This window comes from Alligator sinensis, unplaced genomic scaffold (assembly GCF_000455745.1).
Source record: "Alligator sinensis unplaced genomic scaffold, ASM45574v1 scaffold244_2, whole genome shotgun sequence".
NCBI classification, from domain to species: Eukaryota; Metazoa; Chordata; order Crocodylia; family Alligatoridae; genus Alligator; species Alligator sinensis.
Genome location: NW_005842189.1, coordinates 204309 through 213427, shown reverse-complemented (window position 1 = coordinate 213427; position 9119 = coordinate 204309). Strand labels below are relative to the sequence as shown.

The following is a 9119-nucleotide window of genomic DNA, read 5'->3' as shown; positions in this document are numbered from 1 at the left end:
CAGGAGGGTCAGCATGGCCCTCCAGGGTGACAGGGGGAGTTCCCCACTTCCCTCAGATTCAGCCCAGACCACTGCAAATTCTGGGCCGAGGATGTCCCAGAAGGTCTGGTGAGCCCACCGGCCACCCGTTGATCACCCGTCATGAGCCCACCGGCTACCCGCTGTTCAGCCCACTGGCCACCCATCGGTCAGCCCATCGGTCCATGGTCAGCCCATCAATGCCCGACACCTTGTTGCCAGGCATCAGGTGGAGAGTGGCTGAAAACTCAGCCAGAGTGAAAGGAGCCTCTAGCCAGTCCTGGTCACCCACGCTGACCTGTGGGAGTCCCTCCCACAGCGTCTGACAGGCTTCAGTGTCGGTTGGATCCAGGGAAAAGAGCTCTTCATAGAAGGTCTGTGTGCACTGGTGCATCTCCCCTGGATCTGTGCGATGGGTGCCATCACCTGCCAGAAGGCAGATGATATACTTATTAGCCCCTCACTTTCCTTCCAGGGCATAGTAGAAGTGGGAGCCATGGTCCATCTCCCAAAGGAGCTGGATGCATGAGTGGACAAATGCACTATGGGCTCGGTGGTCTTCCAGAGCATGAAGCTCTTCCCACCTCTCCCGACACTCTCCACAGAGGGACGGATTGATTGGGTTGGTGGCCAGGCACCTCTCCAGCTGTAGCACTTCCTACTCGAGTTGATCCTAGATTGCCTCCCTGTGCCGGGTGTGCCCCCAAGTGTAGCTGCAGAAAAAAAGACAGATGCGCACCTTTCCCACATCCTACCATCTCTGAGCGAAGGGGAAAGTTGCCCATTTCTCTCACCAGGCCAGCCAGAACTCCCAGAAGGTCTCCCTGAATCCCACTTCTTCAGCCAGTAGGCCGGCCTTGGATGCCCAGGCCCTAGTGTGGCCTGGGCCCAGACAAGGTGGTGATCACTGAAAGGGGTTGGCCGGATGCCAGAGGAGTGGGCCTGAGCAAAGTGCAGCGAAGAGATATAAACCTGGTCCAACCAGGAGAGGTATGCCTGCTCCTCCCCCACCCTCACATAGGTGAAGGCAGGAGGTTGGTACGATAACAGGCATGCCAGACATCCACCAGGCAGTAGTTCAAAAGGATCTCCCTGAGGACACCCATGGTGGCCTGGTTCCGCTCCTTGCCCGATCGGTCTCATGTGTCACATTAAAATCCCAACAAAGAACCAGGCACTTGTGAGGATTGTGGGTGCCGATGTAAGTGGCCACTTGGTGGAAAAAATCCACCAACTCCGAGTCTCTCATAGGGGAGTACACATTCAGAAGGTTCAAGACCAGCCCCTACACTTGGACCCAGAGGTGCAGCAGGCCCGGCATCACCTCAGTGTCTTGGAGAACCTCTGGCTGCAGGCCTGGGGAGAACAGGGTTGCCACACCACAAGAGGTGGCCAAGAGATGACTAAAAAAGACCCTGCCTCCCCACTCCAGCCACCAATTAGGCTCATTGGCCAGAGTCATCAGGGTCTCCTTCAATAATACCACTGGGTACCCCCACTCCTGAAGCAAGGAGAGCACCCAGCATCTCCGGAAACCCTTCCTGCAACCATGGACTTTGAGGGCTGCAATCTTAAATGACCTCACAGCCCATGACCTCATGGTGGGGGGCGGTGGAGTAGATGGTCTAGCAGAGGCATTGTGCATCTCAATGCCCAGTGTGGGGCTGCCAGCTTGCACAGCACCCTCTCATAAGTATAGAGGGTGTCTGCAAAACTGCAGGCCTGCCTATAGATCTGGGCATGGCAGCTTTTTGACCCCTTGCCTTCCCCTGCCAGCACCCCCTCAGTGGCAAGGATGCTGTCAAAATCTCCCCAGCAGTCCAATGCAAGCTGTATCTTGCTGGCAGACTGGCGGGTGCAGCTGCAGTCAATAAATAAAAGTAGCTCACCTCTGAGGACCATGGGGACTGAGAGGTATGCAGGCTCTATGGAGGAGGTTGACCAGGAGGTCCCAGGACTTGATAGGGCTGCGGATGGGGCCACCAAAAACAAAAAGGTGGAGGGTGAAGTTCAACCAGAACCTCAGGAGGAGGTTGTAGAGGTGGAGGTGGAGGGGCTGCTGCCTGGTGCTCAAGTGTCATTTGCAGCAGGGTCTCCGTCTGCCCGCAGAAGAAGCAGGAGACCAGAGTGTCCATGCAGCTCACCACATACACGCCTGTGGCAATGGCTCCATGGAGGAGCCACCAGCTAAGGTCCCCAGTGGCTCATGGGATAAGGGTGGAGTACAGGCTCAGCCGCTGGGGTCCCGGCTGAAATTTGTGCTGCTCCTATTGGAGCTGCTGCAAGCTCACATGCCTGCATGTGTGGATGTGCTCTGAGATTCAAGTTTCTTGATAATCTTCAGACATGGTTAAACTACTGACTCTGCCCAAGAGTGATTTCACCTGAATCTTTTCATGAAGAGGTCATATTTAATAAAATTAATTGAATGAAAGGCTTTTTTATTTGGTCTTTTTCAGCACTGTGTTATGATGCTATAATGGTATTGATATAGTTGCCTTTGTTAAATGAATAAATAAGTTCTGATTAACCCCTACCCCACTTCCAGTAAGAAGTGAGTGTTAGGCAGAAGAAAATGTAGAAATAGGAAGCAGAATTCACAACAGATTATGGGCCAAGTAGCAGCTGATGAACGTTAAAGCTGTTGCATTGAACTCAATAAGCAGAGAACTTGACCCAAAACATTTGGAAAAGGTAAGAATACTTGTTCAAGCTGTATTAAAATGAGTATAGCTCAAAAGCTGGAAAAAAAAAACACATATACTTTAGGAAAAGGGATAAAACAACTGTGTTATTAAATGCTCGCTCAAATGATTAACTGGATTGAGACATTGCTACTGTAAGGAGGGAAACAAAAAGCAGAAAGTAAAGGTTTGACAAAAGTAGAGAGAAGGAATGGGAAAAGAGTATCTTTAAGGCATGGATAAAAGGGAAGTAAAAGAGATAGTTGGATGAGAGAGAAGATGGGAAAGGACTATAAGAAAGTGAGGAATGACAGGGGAGAAAAAAAGATGCTGGGTGAGGAACAAGAAGGACAGGACTAAAAAGTGCCTGTAAGCAAGTGTAAGTGTAGTGAAATCAGTAAAAATTGTGTCAGTTTCTGCCAGTCTTAAATTTAATCATAGAACTTTCAGGGACTGTAAGGTAGATCAAAGCCTAGATGGCCTGCTTTCTTTATGTTAATGTCTTCTAGTGTTATATTTGCCTGCCTTTACTCCGCAGAATATGGACACCAGGAGAGGCAAGATGAACTGTGAGCAAGAAACCTTTGCTGATTTCTCAGCTGAATGCCACATACTGTTTTGATCTTGGACAATTGATTCATAACTAGATATTTCAAAGGTATTTAGGCACCTGGTGCATTTTTAAAAAGTGCTTCACAACCTAACTCACTTTGACAGTTACCTTACCTGCCCTTATAACTCTTTGAGAGTTCAAAGCTGAGAAAATACTTCAAATATAAAAAAGGACAAGAAATTACAGTGATAGAATATTATATATAGTAGGAACTGAAGTGAGCATTGACAGTGGAAAATGAAAATAAAATTTAGAAGCTTTTCTTTGCCTCAGGAAATTAAGAGCCCTATAGTGTTCCCACTTTCATGAGTGATTTTTGGAAAGCAAGACAATCAATGATGTTTCAGCTACTATTCTGGATTTTTTTTTCTCTCCAAACATCTATTTCATAGTTGTCAGTGTTGTCATCATGAACCAGATAATTTCCAAAAAAAACAAAGAAATTTCAGTAGTCTTTATCAGTTCACCTATTCGTATACACCAGTGATTTATGGCACTTGTGTATCTAGGAGAGTTCTGTTCCTGGACATGGACAATTATGTGTGATGATGGAGTAGGACAGTGCAACTGTCTGACCAGCTGCCCTATGTTTGCATACCCTTTGTTCATGTGTAGTGACCTTAGACCTCTGAAAATGGAGCTTGCAAAAATGCTACTCTAGGCCCATGACAGTTTTAAGATGCTATTAATAAGTTAATTGCACCATAAATAGTAATGCTGCCACATGTTCAGGGAAGTAATGGCATGACACAATGGGAATCTGACCACAAAACTATTCCACAAAAAATGTGTAACATGTCTATGGCTTGTTTCAATTATACTTTAAATTGAACATGGGACAGGATAGCCCTGCCATGCATGTCAAGACTTCATTGATAGCTCTACCTTGCATGGGATGTTGAATGAAAGGAAGCCTGTCACAGGCATCTTTATCCCAAGTTGCTTTAAAAGAGCAGGAGAGCAGCATGATAGGATTATAATTTGCAGGCAGCTGAATCAGGGCTAGATGCTAGAAAGTAGGGAGTTGAAGGAGCACAAAGCTAAGAGCCACAAGGCTACAGATAACTACTTGGGAGGAAGCTGCCCTACAAAGTAGTTAAGAAGAACTTGTACAGCTGGTAGATAGACGGCAGCAGAAGGGTACAGGCTTGCTAATTTACTGAAGGGAAATCCCTGTGCCTGCTGCTGAGGACTAGACAGGTGACTGGAAGGGGTGGGGCCCTAGAGTAGATAAACCCAGATCTAAGGTTAGTAAGCTCAGTCTGGTCCTGATATCTAAAGGAGAGAAGCTTTTCATTGGGTGAGCTGATGCTGAAGGGAAGCTTCAGACCTAGGATGGTACCCTGAAGACAGGGAAGGAGACATTTGATTAGAGATAGGGTTCTTCATAATATACCCAAGTTATGGATTTAGGTTTGAAATGGGGACTGGTTGTTTTATGTTGGTGTTTTTTTGACTGGAGGCTTTGGTGTGGCTACAGGGATGGTTGGGAGCCTGGGAGGCACTCTTTGCTTTGAGCCCTGCTAGGGTCAAGAACTCAATGGTCTGAGGAGGCAGTAGCTAAAGTAGGGTAAATGGTGCCAGATGGGCTGAGGCCAAGATAGAGCCAGGGGCCCAGGAAATCTCACAGACAGGAACAGCCCTCCAAAGGTAAGACCTGCAAAGGTCAGAGATGAAGACCATGCAAGGCCACATGATCTGATAATTAGAGTTAGAGTAAAACCCACAAGGCATGGGTATGGCACTATAGGGTGTACTGGAGGCCATAATTAGTGGTTCTAAGGCACAACTAGGGCCAATATGCCCACAACTAGGTCAGTAGGGCCACAATAAGGGTGAGTGATGCACAGTGAGGCACAAAATGCTTTATTTAAAGGAATTAAGACCTATAACTGAGTAGAGATAGGCTAAGTGCTAGGCTACAAAGTTCATCAGCTAGGCTGGGGTGCCAGGTTGTGGGGCTCACTTATGACCCAGCCCAAGAATGCACATTGCTCTTCAGCTTCAGTGGGAGCTGCAGAGCAAGGCAAATGCTATGCTAGGTTGCGATAAGCAGCAAGGCAGGGCTCTCTATGACCTATCAGGCTGACTTCCTTGCCTAACATCCCCATGGGAGCTGTATATCAAGGCACTTGACACATCCCAGCCATGGGGATCCTGGGATCAAGGAGAAGTTCTCTGATCCTTGGGATCCCTTGCTCCAGGACTCATAAAAATGTGTGTGCAGTTTTAAATCTGGACTGCACATATGTTCCCATGGTCTAAAAGGTCCCAATGGTGGCCCCAAGATTGGGAAACCTTTCTCCAAGCTCAGAAATGCAGTGTATTGGGACCTTATATAAAAATGTGAGTGCAGCTGGGTTGCACACACAGTTTTCTGACATCCTGGTACATGGGTTCCTGAAACCAGCTCCAGTGCAGTCCTCACAGAAGCTAGAGACACTAAGTCAAAGGGAGCCTGGGATCACAATTCCCTGCACTGACAAGTAGTAATGTCATGATTAAGACCCATATGGCATGATATGAAGCACAATTACTGAAGTCAGGGATCAGATCCCATTGTTGCATTAAATGAACACATGCCAGGGTCCTAAAGAATGTAGAAGGGCTGTTTCTTTGTTCATATGCAAGCATATCCATCCCTACTTTGCCCCCATAGCTAAGTGGCTAGGACACTCATCTGGGAAGCTGGAAGTCCTCAGATACCCTCACTCAGAGTGGGGTTGATTATGGGTGTTCCATCATTCTAATCCCCACATCACCATATCATTCATTATTCATTCTCTTCTCCAGCACTCGTTTTGGAAGTTAAGTCACTGATATGGTAATTGGAAAAAAAAATTTGCAGATGGGTGGTATAAGTGAAAATTTCTGCTCTACTGGCAGCAATCTTGGTTAGACCCCAGGGCCCCACTCACTCAGCCACACCCCTCTGGCTTGTTCCTATCCTCCTGACCCAACAGATCTCTCGCATATCTCCCTCAGGGCTGCCCAGGGCAACCATGTCCTGAGAGAAGGGTTAAACTATGCTGCAATGGTCTGGGTTCTATGCTAAACAGTCAAAGATTCCCAGGTCCAAGCCCCCTATGAGTGAAAGGAGCATAGAATCCAAATTCTCTGGTTCTCAGTTAAGTAGCGGTCACTCACATGCTTAGGGGAAAAAGACATGGAGTTTCTTTCTCATCTTCCTGCCAGTCTGTGCCACTATGTAGTTCATTTGCATACAACTAAACATCCAGGAGTACACTTCCTATGGACATATGTGGCCCAAATGCCCTGTAAACAATGAAATATGTTCACTTAGAGGACCAGGAAAGAACAGAATGTTACATTATATATATTTAATTCACTTTATACCTTAGTGTCTAGAAACTATGTCAGCTTGTGGCATCTCATCTTGTAGGCACAGATGATTAACCTAAACCATCTGATAAAAAATATATTGAGCCATTAGGTGCCTAGAAATACAAAACAGGTGTTTATCATGGTATTTAATACCATTTGTATTAAATATTGATTTAATGTGATGCAAGAAAGATATTTCCTTCCTGAAGTCCCCACTCAAGGGTTGTCCATGGTGTCCCATCTGGTATCCACTCATTCTCTTGCATTCCAAAGAGATCTTGGTTTACAAGTGACCCACCCTTTCCCTTGTAGAGGTTATGATCAGTCCCCACAACTTTGTCCTTCTCAGAGCTCCTTGCAATAAAATTCAGCTCATGGGTAACACCCATGACACAATTTTGTCTAGGTTGTCATTATGAGTAGGTAGATTGAGCACTACTGAAGGTCTTATTTTAATCTTTGATTTTTCCTGTTTTCAGCTCATTTTACATCACTGGTTTTCTCCTTGGCTAGAATCCTGATCAGCCAAAATTTCTTATGAAGGATTCTTTTTCAAGGGTTTCCTGAACCGTTTACTTTCACCAGAGGGTAAGAACATGCACTACTTCTTCGCAATTGAAGGTAGGTGAATGAACAATGCTGTCATGCTATAATAAAATAATGTTTGCCATAGTATAATATTGCTGAGTCTAGAAGCCTACAACCATAAAAGATTCAATCTACATGCATGAAAACATTTAAAGATAGATGGGGATGACAGTCAGTCATATCATGTTTCCAGAACAGAGAAGGGCAAACTGGGAGATAGTGAAAGGTATTAATTGAATGTGAACATAAGAATCTACGCTTAATTTTTTTCAATGAATCTGTTGATTGTATCTAATTCACAGTTTTATTCTGTTTCAAAATATAATCAGTGCTTCTCAGCACAGAAACCACTTTTACCCACACCAGTACCTTGAGTCATTTTATTTCTGCCTTCACTTTTTGGGAGGAAGGAGAACTGTGTTTGCCATAAACTGTCTTTTTATTCCTGCTTATCATTAGGGACCTACCTAATTCACAGTGGCAGTTTGTGGCGCCTTTAATGTAGCTTTTTGCTGTGCTTCGCCTCCCCCACCACTGAGTGGCTAAGAGGCAACTAATGCCACAGGTTTTGCCTCTCAGCCCCACAGAAGTGGGAGGGAGAGGGGGCAAGGCGAAAAGAGCAAGAGTAAAGGTGTTGCTGTACCATGAACTTCTGTCACACTTTGGGTAGGTCCCTCCTTATGGTTTGAGGCATGCATTCCCTCTGCAAGAATTCATGGACCCATAAACCCAATGGACTTGGGAATGCAAAACATCAGCTGTAGTTAATTGGTTAACTGGGGAAACTTGTAAGTGATTACTCATATTAATTGGCAAAAATTGTTACACAGGAGAGAGAGTTTGTTGACTGAAGCAGTAGATTGCCCAATCTTATTGCCTGCTACTGACATGAGATCTACCCAAGATGGGAATGTATTAAACTACATTATGTTCAATTATACAAAATATTCTGTCCTAATCCAGGAAGGGCTTAAACCCAATAACATAGCAGAAACACCTAGAATGCAAATAATAATGTGACAAAACCAGCCCAGCTCTTCATATGACTGAAGCACTGATCAAATTATTTTCTGTAATGTTTTGGTGACATGAAATACAGCATGTGCATTGTTTGTGCTATGTGGGTTCTCGTTGTATTCTGCATTTCTATTTAGGGTCAACCTTAAAACAGTCTGTTGCAGAGCACCTCGGTGCTCTGCTCCTAGAGGGGGAGAAACTACCAGGGAGAGAGACAGAGCCCTGGCAGGTCATAACGAGCCCAGCGGAGTGTCGCCAGGGTAACAAGCCCAGCTGCAGGTTGCCGGGGCAGCTAAGGGGAACCAGCTGCCTGTAGGAGGCAGGGCCTGGCCCTTATAAAGCCCAGGGCTAAGACCAGGCAGCAACCGGAGAGGCAGGAGCTCCCTCGGCCGAGATATAGCAAGAAGCCTGACTTGCAAGTACAGCTCACTATAGCCCTGAGAGGATTGGGCACTATGGTTTAGCCAGGAGGCTCTAGTTTATGTTCAGGCTTGCATATTAGACCGGAGGCTTGGGTGAGGCTGTAGGGGTTGGAGGAGGCCTCATAGGGACCCCAGAGGTGTGGGGCCCCTGAGCGCAACCAGTGGGTTGCGGGCGGGGAACAGACCCCGGGTTGTATACGGGGTACATAGACCCCAGCCCCAGAGTGGGGCAGTACTGAGAAGCCCGAGGCGGGCACGGCAAGCCCCAAAGAGGGGGAGCGCCGTATCGGTTTATTGAGAAGCCCGAGGCGGGCACGGCGAGCCCCAAAGAGGGGGAGTGCCATATTACCCCAGAGGGGGCATGACGAGCCCCAGAAGAGGGCACTAGCGCAACCAGTGGGTTGCAGGCGGGGAACAGACCCCGGGTTGTAT

At 46.7% G+C, this 9119-nt stretch overlaps 1 long non-coding RNA gene across 1 annotated transcript in view; it reads left to right on the top strand.

The window, feature by feature from the left end:
* Positions 1 to 4581: 4581 nt before the first annotated feature.
* LOC102370550 overlaps positions 4582 to 9119 on the top strand; it is a 24771-nt gene continuing 20233 nt past the window's right edge. The window contains exons 1-2 of the long non-coding RNA XR_324160.1: positions 4582 to 4615; positions 7140 to 7281. This is a non-coding gene — a long non-coding RNA (uncharacterized LOC102370550). The remainder of the gene's footprint in view (positions 4616 to 7139; positions 7282 to 9119) is intronic.